The sequence below is a fragment of the Grus americana genome, chromosome 2 (assembly GCF_028858705.1).
Source record: "Grus americana isolate bGruAme1 chromosome 2, bGruAme1.mat, whole genome shotgun sequence".
In the NCBI taxonomy this organism is placed as follows: Eukaryota; Metazoa; Chordata; class Aves; order Gruiformes; family Gruidae; genus Grus; species Grus americana.
Genome location: NC_072853.1, coordinates 160,954,440 through 160,975,729, shown reverse-complemented (window position 1 = coordinate 160,975,729; position 21,290 = coordinate 160,954,440). Strand labels below are relative to the sequence as shown.

The following is a 21,290-nucleotide window of genomic DNA, read 5'->3' as shown; positions in this document are numbered from 1 at the left end:
CATCCCCTTACTATTACAGGACTGTCGTCCAGAGTATATACAATACTTTGTTTTGTCCAACTCAAAATAATTTGGTAGATATGGACTTTGACAATGTCTAGAAAACAATTCCGGGGTCTCATCAGTCCCATGTTGACCAGAGTCAGCTGAGGTAGCCCACCTGGACTAGCACGGTCACAGCACGGCTGTTTTTGTGTACAATTGTATAAGATTCAGTGATAAAAGTGCCACTACGTGTAGCTACTTCCCCAACCCATCCATTCCTACATGGCTTAGATTGGGGCAGCTTTTGATGTGAGTCTACAGCAACGCTCATACTTGTACCTTTGCACCCTTCCATCTCTCCCAGCTTGAGAACTGGGGACAGGAGGGAGTGTTATAAACCTTTCATGCCCTAATTCCTAAGGACACTCTGCATACCAGCTTGCTCCAACAACAATGCTTAAAAAATTCAGATATATCTTTCTGGGTGGTGTTTTTAGGTATGTAGCTACTGTGATTGTCATTTCTGGAGACTGCACCTTTGGAGTGGAGCAGAGTGCAGCTGTAATTTATTTGTAGCAGATGGAAGGGGCACACCAAGTACTCTCTATCTACCGGGGACTTTGCCTCGGTTTCTTGCTTTTGCTCAGAATGTCCTAGGTTAAAATCGCTCTTTGCTGGCTGTGTCCTGACTGCAAGTGGGTATTGGCATCCTCCTTCCCATGAGCTGGTTTTTGGGGGCAGCTGAGGTCCGAGTTGAAGTACATAATTGCTCTATCGTATGTGAGTGCTTTGGCATATTCAGATGCATTTATTTTTTAATCAGAAATGAGTATAACATACTGCAAGGGCCAGGTAAGCAATTTGCATTTGGTCCTGGCAAAGTGTTTTATTTCTGAGCGGAAAACATTGCACTCCCCAAGCAACATAAATGCTAGCTAAGGTCAGTATCTTTTCGACTGTATTTTATTTTGAGGTTTCCATCATTATTCTAGTTTTCCAATAACACAAAACCCAAAGTTAAACATTGACTATCCTTTTTCCTTGAAGGGATTGGAGCCAGATCCATTTGCAAAGTCCATCACCAGACTGCGTTTCCTGTTATTCATGGGGCTGGGGCGCAGGTCCTCTGCAGAACTGCCACGGTTGTGTTTGGAGCTGAGAAGAGGGCTCTTGTGCTACAGTCTGTGACACAGAGCGCAGTGATTACACTTGAGCCTATACCAGGTGAGGCCACTTGTTCAAATACCAACTAATTGTTAACATTTGAGGTATCCAAGAATGAGGGTTGAGGAAAAAATAGCGCAAAGAAAGTCTTTCTGGTATGAGGTCCTTCAGGCAACATTGTGTTGAGGGTAATGAACAGAGTGCTCAGGTTTTCCTACTTCACTGTTTGGTTTTATTTGCTTGTTTGTCAATATGAAACAAAAGAGCAGCTTCCACATATCTCAAGCACTTCCAGGGGATGCTTTCAAGCAGTAAAGTACCTGCTCCTCTTTTTCAGCTGATGTCTTTCACATCCTTTAGTGCTTATCGCAGTAATCAATTTAGGAGACTATGGTGAATGTTTTTTTAAATTGAACTCCTAAATACATATCCAGAAACCAAAGTAAGTGCCTGGATTTCTACATGCCAATGCCTATGAGCTCACATGGACACAAGGGACTGAGAAAAGGAAAAAAAAACCCAAACCAAGGACATTATAAAGGTGCTTAATTTAATGTAGTTCATTTTGGAAAAATAATGGCCTAGGAACATCAGTATTTACCTACATCCACTCGGGCAGACTTTAAAAGCTGAAACTCACCTATAACGCTGACATGTGTCTACTGATTACATGCCCTTCACTATGGAGATGGCAAAGTCCCAGAAAAGTACGTCCTTGAAGACAGATCCACCTTAAACGCCTAATGACCTTGGACAGAGAGTGCAGATGTCTGTGCAAATGTAAAGCTGTCTTGCTGGTTCAGGGTGTTTTGTGTTGAAAGTGGCCACACCAGCTGGAGTCCAGCCAGATTGCCATTCTTCTGCCACCATGGACCTATCTTCTTTTCCTAAGCCCTCTAGTGCTGTACCCTCCAGAAGCTGGCTCCTGACCGTCAGCTCCGTGCAGCAGGCTCGGGAATCACCCCAGCTTGGCTCTTTCCAGCTTTGGCAGTGGCTGCCGTGAGGTGAACACAGCGTTCCAGGGCGCTGCTCGTGATCCCTCCAGATCGCTGGCCTCTGCAACAGACTTTGAAGCTTTCTGCACTCTATTGCGTGAATCTTCTACCTACTAGATCACACAAGGGGGCTTTCATGTCACTCTAAGAGAGGCTTTTCTTGGTTTCCAACTCATCTGATGAAAATACCATGTGTGAGAGTGATATGCCAAGATTTGAAGCAATGCATGTAGGTTGCTAGCAAGAGGGAGTTTTTCTGAGGACAAAGCCTTGCCATTCTTGGCTGCAACACAGCACCGCGGCTTCTCTGGTCACCAGCTGCATCTGACAAGCGAGGTCTTGAAGTGGGAATGACCCTGCTGAGCTCCACTGGGTGCCTGCCAGATCAGGCTGTTTGGCAGAGGAGCATGGGTTGAAGACTTTGTTCCAGTACAAAGGTATGGTGACATTAAAGAGAAGATGATGGGCCATGTCTTCCCATGGAGCTACTCTGGCAGGGCTCCAGAAAGAGGAACCTTCAGAAGCAATAAGAAATTATTTATTATAACTCCTGCAAACATGTTTTCCTATGTACATTCTCATCCTGCACAAGTCTAAATTCAATCACTTTTCTTAGAATATCCCATAAATTAGGAGACCTTCCTGCTGGGAAGCTCTTCCTCAGGGTATCCTCTCTTCAGCTTAATTTCTGCTCTCTACTCTGCATTCTGCTGCCTTTGTCTCTGATGCAGGAGTGGTCACTAAAGCGGTGCATCTCAGTGGGATAGACAAGAAGCCAGTGATGATTTTGTGAGTTACTACAGAGCCACTGGGAAAGTCCAAAGCCCTGCACTTGACCCTCCTGTTCATGTACCATGCAGGTGGTGATGGAGAGACAAATAATTTGGATAGTTTCATTCATATTGTAATGGAAAGAATGGCAGTAGAAGAGACAGCAAATACTATCATTAAAGAATGCAATTGAAAAAACCAGAAAACTTACCTCTCTGGTAAGCAGCTTTAAGCATCAGGTAGTTTGTTTATTAGGATGTTAATTCATAGAAGAATGAGGAATACTGATTCACAATTGGAGACTTTTATTCTGCAGAGCAATGTTCCACTGAATACATTTTTTATAACTTATTCATCACACAGCTTATGAAAAGTGGAGGTTGAGAAGAAGGGATCCAGGTAAAAATTCTAAACCTATTGTTTAAGCAGTTACTTCTATTAATCATGTGAAATAAAAAGACTCATGCTGGGAAATTAAAGTTTGGAGTGTGAATACTTCTGATATATTTTTTTAGACTTGCTGGGGCTTGGTGTTCTTTCAGTATCAATTTTCACCTGCAGCAATCTATCTGACATCGTCACCATCAGGGGAGTTTTTCAGGGTAAATGAGATGAGAATATGGCTTTCAGTGCTATAAAAAGTTGGTATTAAATTTGCCTGGTTAAATTTTGCCCTCTTCCCAATTGCAGGGTTTTGCCCAATAGCAAAGGGAGGTAGAGAAGAATAAGGGATTAACTGATGCTTCTTCATGTCTATTCTTCACTAAGGCATCGCTGAACCCTGACCCAAACTTTTCTACTTGACTGTGTAGCAACAGTTTCCCAATTTTTATTAATGTCAGTTAACAACTCTTCGCTACCCTTGCTGTTCACTGTTTTGACATTTTGGGGCTATATCTACACCATTTATTTAATTTTTGGCCTAGGAGACAGTGGATGTCTGGTGGGTCTCAGCACAAGCTGTGTTAAAGCATAGGGTGGCTGACTGTGTTTGTGCCAAATGTTATTAAAGAAACATCTGCCAGCACATGCTGGGTAAAGAAGGCTTGCTTTACTTGTAAAGAACAGCCTGCAAGGTGCAACACCCACTCATCCTACTCCAGCAAGTCATGTCTGCTTAAAGATAAGCAAATATCTGTGAATAAATTAATTGAAATCAACATTTCTGTCTGGATTAATGCTTGCACCGCTATACCACTTGGAAACTGCAGTCGTAAAGCCAGGATCTCAATGTGCAAGGTGCTGTACAATGACAGGAAAATGAGATTTGGGGTGTTACCAGCATTTGCTTGTGTCCTGCATCCCTGTTCACCCATCTATTGGGTAATCTTAGTGCTTTCCTAAGCAATTGCTGTTATTTTTTGGGAAGTGTGGTTTAAGCTGGCGGGCAGCTAAAACAAGCACACAGCCGTTCACTCACTCCCCCCGCAGTGGGATGGGGGAGAGAATCGAAAAAAAGTAAAACTGATGTGTTGAGATAAAAGCAGTTTAACAGGACGGAAAAGGAACAATAATAGTAATAATAATAATAGTAACAACAACAATAACAATAATTATGATAATAATAAGAATATACAAAACAAGTGATGCACAGCACAATTGCTCACCAACTGCTGACTGATGCCCACCTAGCTCCTGAGCCATGGCCCTCCCCAACCAACTCCCCCCAGCTTATATACTGAGCATGACGTCATATGGTATGGAATATCCCTGTGGCCAGTTTGGGTCAGCTGTCCTGGCCGTGCCCCCTCCCAGCTTCTTGTGCACCCCTTGCACAAGGCTCACACCTCCTTGCTGGCAGGGCCTGGGAAGCTGAAAAGTCCTTGACTTAATTGTAAACACTGCTTAGCAACAATTAAACATCAGTGTGTTATCAACATTGTTTTCATCCTAAATCCAAACCACAGCACTGTACCAGCTGCTAGGAAGAAAATTAACTCTATCCTAGATGAAACCAGGACAGGAGGGTAGCCTTGGTTGCAATCTGCTCTGGCTGTTTTAGATATGATATTAAAATATTAGTAAATAGTCTAGCAGTATAGAGACAGAGGATCCTCGGTATTGTCCTAAAAATACCGCAATCATTGGCTAGACTTCTCTAAATAAGGATGGAGCAGAAAGTCACCAAGTAGAAAATCAAAGGCAAAGTCAACAGTAAGCAATATTAATAAGAAGAATGAATGGAATAACAACTAAGCAGCATAAAACTAACAGGCTCTCCTGTTAAATGGGGATGTGCAATACAGGGTTTTCTGCTAATCTTCATTATTTCCTATGAAATATCAAAGAAGCTGAGGAAGGAGGAAATATTTGAAAAGCAGTGCTCCCAATCCTGCTTGAGGCACAGCTTAAAACTCTTGCCTTCCTCATGCAGCTGCTTGCCAGTGGAGCACAGGACTCCAAAACCATGTTTGTAATTCAGCATTTTCAACTCGATTCTAAGCAGGGCGCTGACAATATCTGGGTAATTGCAGATTACTTGCAGATATTCCCTTATTCCCCGTTTAAGGTCTCTCGCAACAACAGAAACAACAATAAAATCGCTTAGATTGTTACTTCAGAAACACTCCAAAATCACTGGTCTGCCTTCCAAGATGCTCCCTTGAAGCACAATATTACCATTGTTCGTAGGGAAGCGCAATGAAAGCCAACAGTAAGTGTTGTGACATACATCTGTAGTGGAAAAGTTTTGAAGGGGGGTATGGAACATGGGTAGGAAAAAGAGAGATGGAAAAGCGCTTTCTGTAGCTCTTTGTTGCTGTTGTGAATAGCATCACAATATCTCTTAATGAAGCAGATGTTCAGATAAACAATTTCAGGCTACAAATGCTAAAAAATAGAAGCTTCCATGGGGCTTGAGTTCCAGCTCTGCTTCCCTTTCTAACCAGTTGTCATGCTCTGCTTGGCACACTGTAAGCACAAAGGCAACTAAGTGGATGGAGAATATTTTAGAAATAGTGCTATTACAGTTTCTTAAACACATCTTGCTGTTGTGTTCTTCATCACCTTAGATGGAAACTTTGGTTTTCACACTTGTGATCCAAGTTGCTATTTCTCCTTTCCTTCTCATGTGGGGCATCATGGCCCTAATACACTGCTGTTGTAAAATTAGGAAATAAGTTTATGTAAAGCAGATGAGTTTTGATTTAATTGCTTTTTACCCTAATTATGTGTCAGCGCTTGCTAACTGGGACCCTGTCAAATATTTTCGAAAGCCTCATGAGAAAATTGTTATGTTAACGTCCACTCTAATACAATTACTTTTGGGACTCTTGCTCATTTTTGGAGATATAGATGACAAAATTTTAAGATGAAGAGGAGATGAGCTTTTGGAGGAGAGGTCTGGTTTGTACATTAAGTATGGGGTAAGAAAGCCACACCTCACTTTGGAGAAACCTGGATCACCTGTGGGTCTCACCATTCCCAAAGTGGTAAACAAGAGATGGCTTTGGAGGCTAGTTCAGAGCACACAGTGGCTGCTAAAAAGCTTCGTGAACGTACCATTAGGTTCAGGCGAAAGACTATTAGACCACTGGGTCAAAACCAGCATTTGCACTGGGAACATCTGCTCTAGGTTTGTGTCCAGACTCTCGAGACCTTATGCAAGCCAGAGACTTGGGCATAAAGTCCAAGTAGCCACCTGAGGAGTGGCTATCAGGGGATGTCAGCCAGAGGTATGGGCAAAGGAGTAAATCAACCCTGTGTTTATTGCTTAGAAATATGCGCTGATTCTTAAGCTGCCATGGCTGATTCTGAAGTGGCCTGCCTGGCTCGTTGACAAGCAGGAATTTGGCAACCGGAAGCGTAAAGCTGACTAACAGGGAAAGGTGCACAAATCTCTGCAAAAACAAATAGCTGGCTCTGTGCAATCTGGAGGCAAAGCAAAAACTATCATGTGCACTGAGGTATAAAATGAACCAAATAAAAGGAAAAATGGGACCGTAAAGGGCAACAGCAGTGACTACAGTGTAGCTGTGCTGCTTATGGCCTCCCACAGCCCATGTTAGACAGCACAGATGCTGTAATCGCTCTTCTCACGCTTTTGACTGGGGAGCTAAGTATTTTCCTTGTGATGTGGAAGAGCTGCGTGACGCAGTAGCCAAAACCATCTGCCAGTACCTTCCCAACCGCCTTTATCCAGCACACAGCTAGATAGCGCACGTCCTTGTTGTGAAAGTGATACAGAAAGACACAAGTCCCCTGGCTGCCCTAACTTAACTCAAATTATAAACTAACAAGGTCTTGAGTTACAAGAGCCCCACAGTGAAACCTCTGTGGAGACAGCTGGAAACAGAGTAAGTCTACTACAATAACAAGGGGTGGGAGTTAAAATTAAAGCTTCTGAATGCAGCAGCATTTGTGCAGACTGCATGAATATACATGTGCTTAACCCACCATGCCCCAGACTCTGCAGTTGAGTGTGGGTTTGTGTCCACAACGTGAGTCCTGGACAAATCAAGTGTGATAATGGCATCTGTCCTACGGGACCTGGGGTGGTAATTGATTAGACAAACAAAGCTCAATTTAGTGCTCTACAAGACAGAAAGGATCCTGAATGTACAAGATGGTATAGAGCGTAGAAGTCATGTGGATTATGCCAAATTTTGAAGAGCTGGTGCTACGTGTTCACGCTTACATATGGATGCTTGGTGCTCCTATGAAGACAGACTGGATGCTGAGACTCGTTATGGATGGGTTTCCTTCCTCAGCCACAAAGACATGGTTGTTTGGAGTCCATGAATGCAGGAAAAGGGGTTGTCTGGCCTGAAAGTAAAATTTTGCCCTACGGCTCCTGCATCTTCAGGTCTTTGCATCTAAAGACCACAGACTACTCCTGGGCTCCGCTAATACGCGTCAGGAAGATGGCTTTCCTGTGTGAGTATTTGTCAGGAACTGCAGCACCATATCGCCTTTGTTTATTATTTTAATTAATCACTTGAGATGACTCCAGAAAAAGAGGATATATGAGTTAAAAGGACTTTGTAAGACCTAAGTATGATCACAGAGGAACTGAAATAACTTTCCCCATTCAGACTTCTTGACTTCTTCAGAGTCCCCTTGCCTCTAAGGGACTCTTTGTTGTCAATGGAGAGAAAAAGGTAGTTTGAGAGTGGGGGTCACCTGACCTATTTTAGTCTCCCTCAGTACAATGATTTTCTCCTACCTCTGTCCCCATTCACTGGATCTCCGTTGACTTTAAAGCCAGCCTACAGTAAGTAGCTCAGCTACAGACTTCTCCATTTAGTCAGCTAAATCCAAAGCCTGATACAGAGAAGCTGGGTCAGAGATGTCAAGTGCAAAACTAATAAAGAAATGAACAGACAAATTCATCAAACTCCTCTATTGGATGAAAAGCTGGTGCACTGGCAGCAGTACACAGCTGTTTCTTCCCTTTCATTAAAATGTGCTTAACTTGGATTGCTATTCATTTAAAGGTCCTCCTTCACATTTCACCTTTTCCCTTAGAATTAACCTTGGAACTCACAGCATTTTCTCTGCATATCATGATCTCAACTTGTACTAAGAGTAGGTTATTTTTTTACCAAGATTGCTCTTGTCTAAACAATGCTGTATATTAACCAAAGTTAGGTCAAAACACTAATTCAGTTTCCTTATTATTTGGGGAGGGGAGGGCATTTGGGGTGTTTAAATGATGTTGCAAACCTAATTAAACAAATCCAAAGGACTCTGAGTTTTCCCAATTGAGAATATTTCCTGTGCTTTTTTCACTGATGCTTATGGTCCTCTCAGTCACCTCTGCATCCCTCGAGAGGTGCGGGGCTTTGCAGAACGAGCCGTTTGCATAGGAGAATTAAATGTACTCAGCATTTGTAGCAGTTTCCCAACTGATAATATGCCCAAAGCACAGCATGTGGACTGCTTTCTCTTCTTTGGCTGGATGCTGGGTGCCGAGCACTGTCTGGAAGTCTACAGACAGTGATTTATCCAGATGCCTCATTGCAGTTGTGGGGGTGACAGAAGGAAGTTGCTGGAGACTGAGCTGGAAGTACTCCGGCACTAATAGCAGACTACCGTATTTCTGTCAGTGAAGACTCTGTCTGGCAGTGAAGTTAAGACCTTTTCCAGTCATTTATGAGGAGCGTAGGAGCCAGCAACATGAAGAAATCTGTCAGGGAAAATCCTTAATAGCATGAAACGCAATGCTAAGACAACAGCCTGTAATTTCATGTTCTCCCAGCCCTGCACAATGTGACATGACTTCTGTTCTTAATTTTTGTCAAAGTGCTACAATTTCCTGAAGGGCAGGAACAGCTCAAGAGGCCAGATGAACCATGCCAGTCACAGGGACAATTAACTACAGTCTGAGACTAACTCTGTGAGGAGCAGAATATCCCCCTCAGTTGACCCATGAGAATTGCTGATGGTCCTCAGAGCCATGCCTTATGGAGGAGAGCATCTGAGAGACAACCTGTCTGTAGTCAGAGATTTTTTAAATCCATTTCCTACCTGGTATCTGAATTTTAGGTGAAGAGGTTCTGTCATGCAAGGCTGACTGCAGCAGAAATGGCTTCAGGAGTTCCTTGTTTCTAACCTGAATGAATTGTTCGTTACTGGTCCTCTGTTAGATGTCACCGCAATAGTTTTAATATAGCCTGTAATCCCTGTGAAAATGAAGGGTTTAAGCATGTGTCCTCCCTTGCTGTTGTGTGCCAGAAAGTTTTTCTGGCTATCACTGCCCACTGCAAGTCATTTTTTCATCCCTTAAGTCTCTCCACACCACTCACAAGCAGGGTTGTGTAGCTCCCATGGAAGATTTCACCATGGTGCTGCCTGGATACAGGCAGATGGGGAGCTGGGCATTTTGGTAAGTTATTGACAAGATATATTTGCGGTAACATCCCAATGTTAGGATTTGCTGTTCTTTGGGTAATAAAAGCCTTGCGTGCTATATTAGCCCAGTAGTAGCTCTGTTCAAGGTGTAAGAACAGAAGTACTGTTTACTTAAAAAATACGGGTTTGGAACGAAGTTACAAAAGAAGATTAAACTGCAAAATACATCACTGATACCCTTCTTGGCTACTTCATCATCTCACTTTTCACCCTCTAGGTTATCTACTTAGTCTCTTTGACTAAAAGGGCTGGTTTTGCTTCTGTGCTTCTCCCGCGCATCCCGAAGGAATGCTACAGCTCAGGACGAGTGTTAAGGTCTTCTTCCACACTCTGCCCTCTACATCACCTCCATCTTTCTTACTCCCTGCTAAAGAAAGTTAATGCCTTCTTTCTGGAGTCACTGCAAGATTTTGTGAGTACAGTCCACTGTCTTGTTTACCTTCTTTCCTCATCCTTGTCCAGGTTCTGTTGTAATGTTTCTGTTATAAAATTTATTTGGTACATTTCTAGTCTCAGGTAATTTAGGCTCTTCTCTGCAAACTCCATATAATCTTCTGAAGACGTTTTGGTAAAACCTTAAACCTCACATTATAAAACATTTTAAAGGCTCTGCATTTTCCCTGCTTTCACACCAGTTTTGCTTTACAGATATCATTGACTGAACTTTACGCTCCAAATAACAAAATTGGTATGGGGTGCTTCACTAATAATCTCAAACCCCTTGAAATCATTGGTTGCATGGGATCTCTGCTCATCAGAGAGTGTCAGTCTGTGCAAGAAAAAAAAATAAAAAAATAACTTACCCAATAGTCCAGTGGTTGTACCAAACTTGGACCTAACTAATGCGGTGTCCAGACCATAGTTTACTGCGCTGGACCACATTTTTCTCTGCAGTGGCGCTTCCAAGAAACTCACTACTGACTGACCTGCGAATTTACCAAACTATTGCCTCTCCTGTTGATCAGCTTACGTTCCTCTTGCCGGGCCATAAATCATAAAGTTGCCCTGAACGTTTGTACAGTGCATAGCACAGATGGAGCTGTGACCCATGTCTGAGGTCATTAAGCTTCCTATAATGCCAGCAATAATAACAATAACAAGCTTGAAAGAAATCTGTGCCTTCCTAGAGGTGCAGAGAAAGACATCTGCTGTAAGTAATTCTTTCATACAAGATGCAAAAAAAATACTGTGAAAGCCGTGCTTGTGATTTGTCACTGATTTCTGTGCCATTGTTACCCTTTCTCTAACCCAAATATTTTCATCTTCAGTTGTTTCCACATTGTTAATCCCTTTATTGTTGTCGTTGTTTTCGTGGATGCAATTTCTCCTCATAAGTGACTTTTCATTGTTGCAAGCATTGTTTCATCGCCATATTGTGTTGTACAGCTGCTCTTTTTCCTAGAATTGCATTCTTTGTCTGTAATTTCCCGCTTAGTACTTAGCACAAAACCCTATTGTCCTTGCCTATAATTCTTGCTTCTTTCCCTCCCCAGTCCAGTTTCACTCTTGTCTGTGATTCAGCCTCCACAGACGTGTTTCCTGTAGTATCCTTTTCCCCTCTCTATAATTTGTATCTTTTGCAATATTAGTGTGTTCCTTTCCCATTTCAAAGAAAAGTTGCAGCACTGTGTTAATCAGATGCTCTGTTTTCCTACCTGCCATTCTGTTCCAGATTCAGCTATCCTTTCTTTTTCCTCCCATGTTATCAGTGAGTTTCTTTCTTCTTTATTATAATGCAGTCTTTTCTGTGTTTTTATTCTGTTACTTTCTGCCTGTGCCTTTTTAATCTGTGGCATTTCTCTACTTCCAAGTTTTTGTTCTTTTTCCAGTTCTTTGCCACATTCTTGATTTACTTATATTATTCCCACCCTCTGAAACAATTTCCGATTCTATAATGCTGGTACAACTCAGGGCTCACACCATTTCTGAAGCTGATGTTGCTCCTTTGGCTTCATGCCCTGCCGGTCTGCTCTGTGGTTTGGCGTGTACTGGTGGCCGTGTACTGGGAGCAGTGGATCCAGTGCTCAAGGACAGACCCCAAGCCCACGCCGGCTGGTGGGTGAAACGCCCCCACTGCCGGCGCAGGACTGGGCTTTTGATGCCCATACAGATGCTTCAGAGCAGCTGCTGCTGAGCCCTGAGGGCTAACGGGGCTGGTGCAGGAGGGTGACCTCAGGCATGAAAGGACTTTCCCTGCCTGTGGGCAAGTGATGTGAGTGAGCTTAGCCCTCCCCGGAGGCAGTCAGCAAGGCTGTGGTAGTTTGCACAGTGAAGGACCTGGTGGGGTTTGCAAGCTGGTGCTCTCCCAGCCTGCTGCGTGCCGTAGGGCATCCTGTGAGCGCTGCACTTAATGGGGGGCAGATCTGCACCCTCCCTCCCTGCCAGGGAGGCTGTGTGAGGCTCCCACATTTCCCAAATACATCAGGTCACCCTCTCTTTTCCCACAGAAACCTGACGACTGAGCACTGCCTCTCACCTACCCTCTTACTCCCCTCATCAGCCTGGTTTTTTCTTTTCTTGCTTGCTTGTTCACTTGCTCGCTTGCTTTCTTACTTTCTTGCTTTCTTGCTTTCCCCCCCTCCCCGCCTGCCCCTTGTATCTCCCTCACTGAGCCGCTATGCGTCTGCCTAAGCACTCTGAATAGCGGGATCTAAATAATTATTTTGCTGTCAAATGTTCCATTTTCTTTTCTTCCATCTATAATTCTTCTGTGAATGGTTCCTGCATAGTTAATGGCAATTCATTACGTGGCTGTCAGAAATTCAAGCCCTCGCTCCTCTTGATATATTTAATCAGTGTCCTTGGCTTGCGTGCGGTAATGTGTAGTGGGCTTTAGATTAAATTGTTATTGTTTTTTAACAGCTTATACATCTTCCAGCGCAGTCATTGCAGGACCTTGGGGGTGCATGGATGGAGACACAGGGATAGAGTGAACGGCAGGAGAAACAATTGCTCCTGAGTGTGATCGGAGGAGATGTAACATCAGCAGTGGCTGAACCAGGACTGGTGGGAGGAGACTGCTGCCTGGTAGCTGTTTCTTGTGTTGTGTGGCCAGGCAGGGCTCAGGGATCTTGTTCCAGATTGCAGCCGAAGCAGATGGCACTGCTGCAGACTGAGACAAGGGTTTTCCATTGAAAAGTCATGGAAATATTTAGCAAGCTTTGAAGCTTGATGGGCCAAGCGTGTAAGCTAAGCAAGTTTTGTGTAGAGGTAGAATAGTTTTCTGGATTAATTGCCACCACTGCCCAAAATAGGGAAGCTGTCAGAATAAGGCCAACTTTTAGGCTAGGCTAAATATATTACCAAGTTCATTTTTTTCATAGCTCTCACCAACACGGTTTCTCCAGACTGTATGAACAGCTGTAGGCACCAAAGTGGCTCCACAATGCAACAACTTCATCGTTCAATGCTCAAGACATTTAAAGAACCATAGTTTGAAGCCAACTTTAATCAGCATTTTACCTGAGAAACACAGATGGCATCTTCATTGTCTGGGCTGAAAGCTCGGATTCCCTCACTGGTTTCTACAATAAATTTAGTACGCTTCAGTCTTCCATCAAACTCTCTCTTGAACACTGCTTTAGCAGTATCAAAGTCCAGCAAACCATGGTCAGGATAGAAATGGTAACCAAAAACTATGCTATATAAAAATGTGCAAGCCAGCACACCCGCCTACACAACCCAGCAGTCATCCAAAACATATCAAAAAAGATATAATAGGTGTCATGGCACGGAGGTGGAACTAAATGATCTTTAAGGTCCCTCCCATCCCAGACCATTCTATGATTCTATGATCTGCTCTAAGGAGAACCCTACCCTCCTTGACAGTCTAAAGACTATGCTTGCCCAGCAAATATTTTCAATAAAGACAGTAAAATATGATGCAACTTTGAAATGTTCTCTGAAACTTTCTTCCCAAACCTGAAGTTACATCACAGATCACTAAACTCAACATTAAAAGGAAAATACCATAAAACAACACATATCAATTGGAATAAGATTATTCCTTGAATAACATGTATGAAAATTGTCAATATATTCCCAATCTTAAAAATATCCCTGAATCTTATGCCTGCTCCTTCCAGAACATAATGCACTTCACCCACTACATGATGTCTTCGTAGAAATTTTATGTATGAATCAACCCCCATGAATCAGAAAAAACTTGCACTGGCAAAGTAAAAGGGCAAACCCACCCAATTATTATTAGACAACAAACTTTTACAACACAGCCACTCAATTTCCGCTCTCAGTCTTGATCCTCAAGAGAAAGCTACAAAACACTTTCCAAAGGTGACAATCAAAAGACATTACTCATGATAAGAAAAAGTCACAGCACCAACAGAGACAAACATTTATGGCATGTTATAATTCTTCCCTTTCACCACCACTCCGACTCGCTTCCCAGCGAAACCACCCACGTGCCATGAGCTATAAATTCTCACTCTCTCCTTTCTCTTGCTCCATGTATCTCTTTCCGGTAGAAGATACTGCCATGTCATCTTTCACTTTGCAATATCCTTTCTTCTCTACCACCAGTACCAAACTTTTCCCCCCCCCCCTAACTGATTAAGAGAACCTAGTTAAATTCCCTCCTTTGTTCTCCATTCATATTCACCTTTGAAGTTTGGTGTACCTATTCCTGGCCCAGCAAAGAGCTTTTGAGCCTGAAACCTGTCTGTTGTTTCAAAGTAAATCAGTTACTGTAACAAAAGATGCTACCTTCCCCTTACAAACTTTGCCTAGTTTAATGACTAACTTAGATCAGTGCTGAAAAAATAACATCCTGAATCTATTTTGTTGCATAAATATTATTCAGACATAATTTTCATGACTCAACTTGTAATTTTTACTATTTTATTTTTTCCTGTATTTTTTTTTTTAAACTGGACGGAGCTCTGGTGGGCTAATACTGTCTGCCTTATGAGGAATTATATGAACTGGCTTACTTAATCTTTAAAAAGTTTGTGCAGACATACGTGTATAAAATCACCTGTGCATCAACCTGGAGGGTTTGCTGTAGCAACACAACACTTCATTCCTGTTCCGTTGGTAATGCATCAGAGGTCATATTTAACTGCCTCAGCACCTACATGGGAAATACCAGGCTTTTAAAGCAACATGTCTGTGTTAAGCTACAAGATCCGTGTGTATCATCTACCGCAATGAGATTGATTCATGACTTGGTGCCCTAGGTATTGCCACCAAGGAAACGCCATGCAGGGCCTAATCTCGCCATTCACGTGGAGTGGTGCCTTGAACTTAAAATCAGCGGGGTGCTAGATACGCTGCTCAGCATGGGGATTGCAAGCAGGGCTGGGCAGAACATCCTTCTGAAGCACGAGTACATAAATCAGAGGAGCGCTGGGTTCCTCATAGCAGCTGATCATAGATGGAAAGCCCCCCCAGTGATTTACGTAGTCTGGTACATCATGGTGAGCAGCAGCTTTGAAATTGGGAGGGTTTTGCCCTTTCTCTCATTGAGCACAGCACGTGATGTGAGTGCAGGAACACACCTGCTGCTGTTCAGGAGAGTGAAATGTTTGATAGTAAAGCAGCCAACAGGCATGAACACTTGAATTCAGGCACCTCATTTATGCTGTCTCTGAAATTTAAACTGGCTAAGTGACTCCTCCTGAATTACTGTTATCATTCCACAAGGATTATATTTTATCTTTTTTTTTTCTGAAAGACTTGTTTTCTTTCAGTCAGTAAAAGCCCATGAGACTATAAATCACTTCTGTACACTCCTTGTGTCCTTAATAACGACATATTATCTCCTAATCTCTGTGTACTGGAATGCACTAGGGAAGCTCTCTGGGACTGAAATTTAAGGGAAAGGTTTCTCCAGGTGAACCAAAGCAGGTGGGATGGCAGCTTTTACTGTCACATCTACCATGAGTGATGTTTCAGTTCAGGATAATATCTACCTAGGCCACTCTCTGGGTTAGGTGCAAACTACCTGCATTGCAAACCTGACTAATAACACATTCAGTCCTGCTTTCTTCAATATTAAATTAATCCACCACAGATTTCGTATGTGTGACCCTGCGGCAGAATCAAAGTCACCTGCACACTCCCAAACTGCAGAAAAGACCTGGAGGAAATGTAAGCTCTCACGAATTGATGGTGCTTTGACTTTGGTAAATGTCTAATGTCATTTTGGCGTGTAATAGCACCAAAAAGAAAAGAAAAATCATAAAAAATTCTAATGCGTCTTTGTCAATTGTTTATGGTACAGACCTGTTCCTGTATGAGATACAAAGGGGATACTACTGGAAGTTATTTATAAAAAAATAGATGCAGTAGCTCAGTAAAGATGAATGCCTGGTTCCAGTTGGGTGGAGGCAATCAGCTGTGCAAAAAACACCAGCTTGGGAGTGCTGGGGTGGGCAGTGGTGCTGCAGAAAAGGATTTGGAGATAAGAGTAGGTGCCATGGCAAATGCATCAGCAGGGTCATGGAAAAAGGCATCATGCTGGGATGTTTAGAAATGGTGGGATGTGTAATCATCCATTCCCTGCAGAAAAAGTACAGATTCAGCTCAATCACTGCATTTAGTCCAGAGCACTCCAGCAATAATGTGGACCACGTGTGGAAGATTTGAGGAGTAAACTGGAGTTGTTTAGTCAAAGATGGACAGTGTCAGCCTTCAGAGATGAAAAATATTATTATAAGCAGCAAGGAGTAAACTGCTCACCCTGCTCCTTGTGGGCAGGAAGGAAAGAAACAGCATTAGATTGCAGCAACAGAGGCTTTTGTTAGGCATTACGAAAAACCTTTTAAGGTTACTGAAGCACTAGGATGGCCCAGCATCTCCACCTTTGCAGGACATTACAAAGAAGCTGTACAGACACCTTTTGGCAATATGTTGACGATTCTGAGTGTATTGACCTCTGAAGGTCTTGTCTGCTATGAGTGGGAAGCCAGTGGTTCATGTAGCGCCCATACATAATTTAGGAAGTTGCAGCTGCTGCCTACAGGCTTCCAAAACCAGCAAAGCTCAAAAGTCCTTGGCAGCACATTGCTGTCTTTCTCAGTGGCACCCAGGGGTGTATGTGGAGGGAATTAATTTTTTTCTGTCTGAATATCAGAGTCCTCCGATCACTTATCCTTGGCAAAACCTATGTGTTCATTGGTCAAGTGAAAGGTAGTGGGCAAATTTTAGGAAGCTAGACCACCTGCTTTGCCTCAAATACTGTCTTGGCAAAACTGAATTTTTCTTGGGTCAAACTTAAAAAGAAACAGAAGTTTTTAAAACAGAAGCTGTTAAAAAACCCCCAACTTTTAAAACAAAGCTTCAGCCCATTAATTTCCTTGACAGTTTTTCAACAAGACATTTTATTTTTCCCAGTCATCCCAGCTTTCCATTTTTTCCCCAAGTTCTGTATTTTAAAATAAAATATGTAGAGAACAAAAAAAGAATTGCATAAAATATTTTTTTCCCATTGATACACAACATTTTTTGAAGTTAGATGGACACAGACAAGTCCATGCCTTGCTTCCACTTCAGCTACTTTGAGGTGCAAATGAACATCTGAAAATCCCATTCAGAGCCTTCTCTGTAAGTTGAAGTTTAAGATTGTCTTAGAAAGTTAATTTCTTATTGATTTTTCCCACTTAGAAAATAACTAGTAATACAGGGTGCTCAGGCCAGGTCCTGAATCACTCTTCTTTTCCCTGTGAAGAAATGATAGGATTTAGATTTGATTAGAGAAATGCTTTACTCTGCTTTACCACCAGTTCTATCAGTCTCATAATCATAGAATCATTCACGTTGGAAAAGACCTTTAAGATCAGCGAGTCCAATCTTAATCCATCTTTAACCTGACACCACCAATCTGATGAGCTTGACCATACTTAGAGAGCAGACAGAGCAATGCTATGGGACAAGAAATGCAATGGTTTTCTCTCTGGTGGAGGGCTATGAAAAAAGCTGTTAAAAGATACCTCTAACAAAACATATTTCTAGAGTCACCAGTGCTACCTGAAGAGCAGCGTGTCCTTGTAACATTATAGATTCCTTTCTTAGCCCTGTATGTCAACATCTACAAACTCACTGAGTAGTTGTTAAATTATGTATTCAGTTTCTAATTATTCTCGCAGATGAGAATAGCTATATCACAGCCATCATGTTGTCCAGCTCTGTTTTTCTTATGAGCACTGATATTTGCTTAGCAGGTTTGCCAACTGGATGCTACATTTTCCTTGCTTTGTTTGCAATAAGCATGAACCTGGAAGATCTTATGATCCTTTTGCAAACCATCAGCTTCTCTGCATCCCAACTCATTTCTGGAGAGAGCAGAGAGGACCGAGCACCTCACAGGGCCAGATTTGCACAAGAGTGGAATAATTTAGCATGAAAAATAGTGTTGTAGTCAGCAAAATATTTCCCTCTAGGATTAGTGAATGTAACAGGAAAGCAAAGGAAGTTAATGTTTGCCAGAAGGGAAATGAGAAAGCTCCCCAGTATGAGGCTCAACTGAGCAATCAATCTTGAATATGCAGCCCAGCATGCCCAGAGCCAAACACCCTTCTCCTCCTCTCCGGAAGGAATTTATTAGTTTGATACACTTTCCACAGCTTCCTCTATGTACTCTGATTTCATAGCATAGAAGTGCTCCTGGGGGGCAGGCACTCCGAAAGTGTGATTTGAGTAATTGTTGCATTGCTCCTTGAGAAAAGCAAGTGAGGAGCCACACACATCCCTTGCTCTGGCCAAGATGGCAGATGTGCAGTAGCATGTATTTTCAGCTAAATGTGGCTCCTAGACGCTTTAGGTGGAGGTGCACCCACGGCACTGAGGCTGGTATGCCCTCCAGAAGTCTGCCCCAGGGGCACTGCTGAGTGTGGTGGGGGGCTTTTCACCTACAGCCAAGGAGAGCCTGCACCAGCACTGCTAGCCGAATGCAAATTTTGAGACTGATTCTCCCTCATCCCCCTGGGTACCTATGGTAGGCCATTCAGGAAATTTCTTAATCTTCCACAACAGCCTGGCAGAGGCAGAGATTATTTTTAACTGTAATCACTGTTTTCTTTAGGATCTATTGCAGTTGTGAACAAGGGAACTGATCGCCTCTGCTGTGCTGGGATCACAGCCAATGAGACCTGCATTCATCTCACTGACTCCCTTGGGCTGGTCTCTGCCTTGCAGTTTCCTGGGGTGGGATCACCTTTCTTAACCTGGGATGTCTGCAGGGTAAAAGTTTGCATCTGAGCCAGTCACCCTTACAGTCGATGGAGACGGATGGGCGCAGTCAGGACGTAAGCCACCTGGTCTCAGCTAGACCTTTCATTTAGATGACAAACTCTAAAAACACCGATTTCACCAATGACTGTAATGGATGTCATGGTCTCTACTCCCACTCCAGACATCCATGTTTGGTCAGAATCAGCCCCGCCTGCAGACTGTGCCACATGTGGAAGGTCTCTGGGGACAGGACAATGCCTCTGCCCATTATACAATGCCTGACACTGTAAGGAACCGTATTCCTCACTGAGACCACCAGTTCTGACACAAACCTAGTCCGAAGGTTCAATAATTAACACGCTGCTGCTATAAACTCGTAGTCACTAATAAACATGTTATTCCTATCACTTGTTTTCAGTTTGTTTTCTGAAGAGGGATTCCCAAGGCAGTAGTGAACTGACCAGAGGTCGGGTCAGAGGCATTGCTGACCTCTGTGTGCTGGTGCCACCACTAAATCTTAAACAGCTATTACAAATGAGACCATGACATTGTTTCAAAGCACCACTATTTAGTTTGAATGATGCTGTTATTTTTAAACTTCCATCTGTAATGAATGCTCTCAGCCTGACAAATCTTTATTTTGTGGACTTGGTTAAAGATTTTGAAGAACATTTTTCAGGAGGGGATAGCTTTGATTATGTACTTTGCACATAATACTTGAACAATATCTATCAGAAAGCCGTGTTGTTAAGATATCATTTTACTTCTGGTGGAAGGAGGCAAAAGGTGATAGATTGTCTGTAAGATGCACGAGCAGAGAAGGCAAATTAAACAGCAGGATCTGGATGAATAATTAGTTTGTGTGCTCACCAGAGGAAATTGATTATCAGACATTCCTGATCAATTCATTTTCCCTGCATCTGCTTTTTCACAAGAATTAATATATTTCACTTTATTAAAATTTCATGGTCTAAGGGAGCTTTTAATACTGTGAACCAATAATGCCAATAAACTGTTAGTATGAACAGTCCAGCCTAGTAATGATGTGCAAAAACTTCAAATGTGGAAGTAAAGCAGGTGGGAAAGACGGAGGAAACAGGAACAGCTAAATGAAAAGAAAGAAAGGTTTAGTGAGTGGAAAAGTTATTCTTTACCTCTTCCTCCTTGTGTCACTCCTTGATTAGAGTTTTCTGGCTATATCTCTATCTGGAACTGTCTCCTTGCTCTCTAAAGCATTGTGCACACATAAGGTGAAGAAGAAATACTCTATCTAGAATGTCACAATGATTTTTGAGACTGGCTTTGCAAAATTAATGACATCTATCCAATGCTGTTACCAAAACTCTGGGCTTTGAAATTTGTAGCTCAGTGCCTGGAATCCGCAGAGGACAGCAATACAACAATGTGTCATTAGCCCAGATTTGCGTAGAGGGGCTTTACAGAGCCACCTGTTGCAGAAGACGCGTACCTCAGGCCGTTCAGTGCAGTCAATAACCATGAGTTCCTCCATCCACCCAGATGCCATGGCCTGTTCCATCTGGAGTGGTGACATGACTCTGCATGAACCTGCAGGACTGACATACCCTCTTACTTTCCTCCTGGCCCTTCTTGTTATCTTACCAGCTGTGAAAAGGTCCATACAGAGACTGTATGGGCTACCTGCCATCTTTTGCCCTTGCACTTGCCAGCATACCAGAAGCAGCTGGAAATCTGGCCCAGGAGATGACCTTTCACTCCTGCTTGGAAACTCTGTGAGTGTGAGAGGATTTTCTGCGTAACTAATGCTTGTGGCTGATCCGAGATACTACTGAATGTTAAGCAGACATAATTTCTGCCCTGACTTCAATCCTTTTTATTATAGGGTATGTTTAATTTAACTGTGTCACCACCCGGCATGGGAATGGGAGCCAGAAAGAGTTTGCAAGCTGGCAGAATACCTTACCGTGATGTACCTGATAACTACTGTGTGTCTGTTTCTGCAGGAGCTCCAGAGTTAAGTGGGGAGAGACCATTCACAGGTGATGAGAGAAATGAAACCTAGATTAACCCAATCTAGCTTTAGTATCCACGCAGAGCACCCGAGTTGGAAGCAAGCTTACTACCTAGCCATTGGAAAGAAGCAGAACTACTAAATAGTGGCTTGAATCCCAGTGGACTATTTTGGTTTGTTGACTGGACAGGAGGCCTGGGCAGACACCTATGTTTGGGTGAGAGCTATGGAAGTCAATCAGTTTGTCCTGTAGTCATAGCTGTGGTGCAGCGGAGAGTCAGGGCTACGCCTGTGCGCACATCCCATGCACTTTTGTCATAAGTTCCTCATGTGGTCAGGGACTC

The 21,290-nt window shown here is 42.9% G+C and overlaps 1 long non-coding RNA gene across 1 annotated transcript in view; it reads left to right on the top strand.

Moving 5' to 3' along the window:
• The window catches only part of LOC129203811 (uncharacterized), an 84,543-nt gene that overhangs the window by 36,202 nt on the left and 27,051 nt on the right, over window positions 1-21,290 (top strand). Inside the window, exon 2 of the long non-coding RNA XR_008576164.1 lies at window positions 1,033-1,209. This is a non-coding gene — a long non-coding RNA (uncharacterized LOC129203811). The remainder of the gene's footprint in view (window positions 1-1,032; window positions 1,210-21,290) is intronic.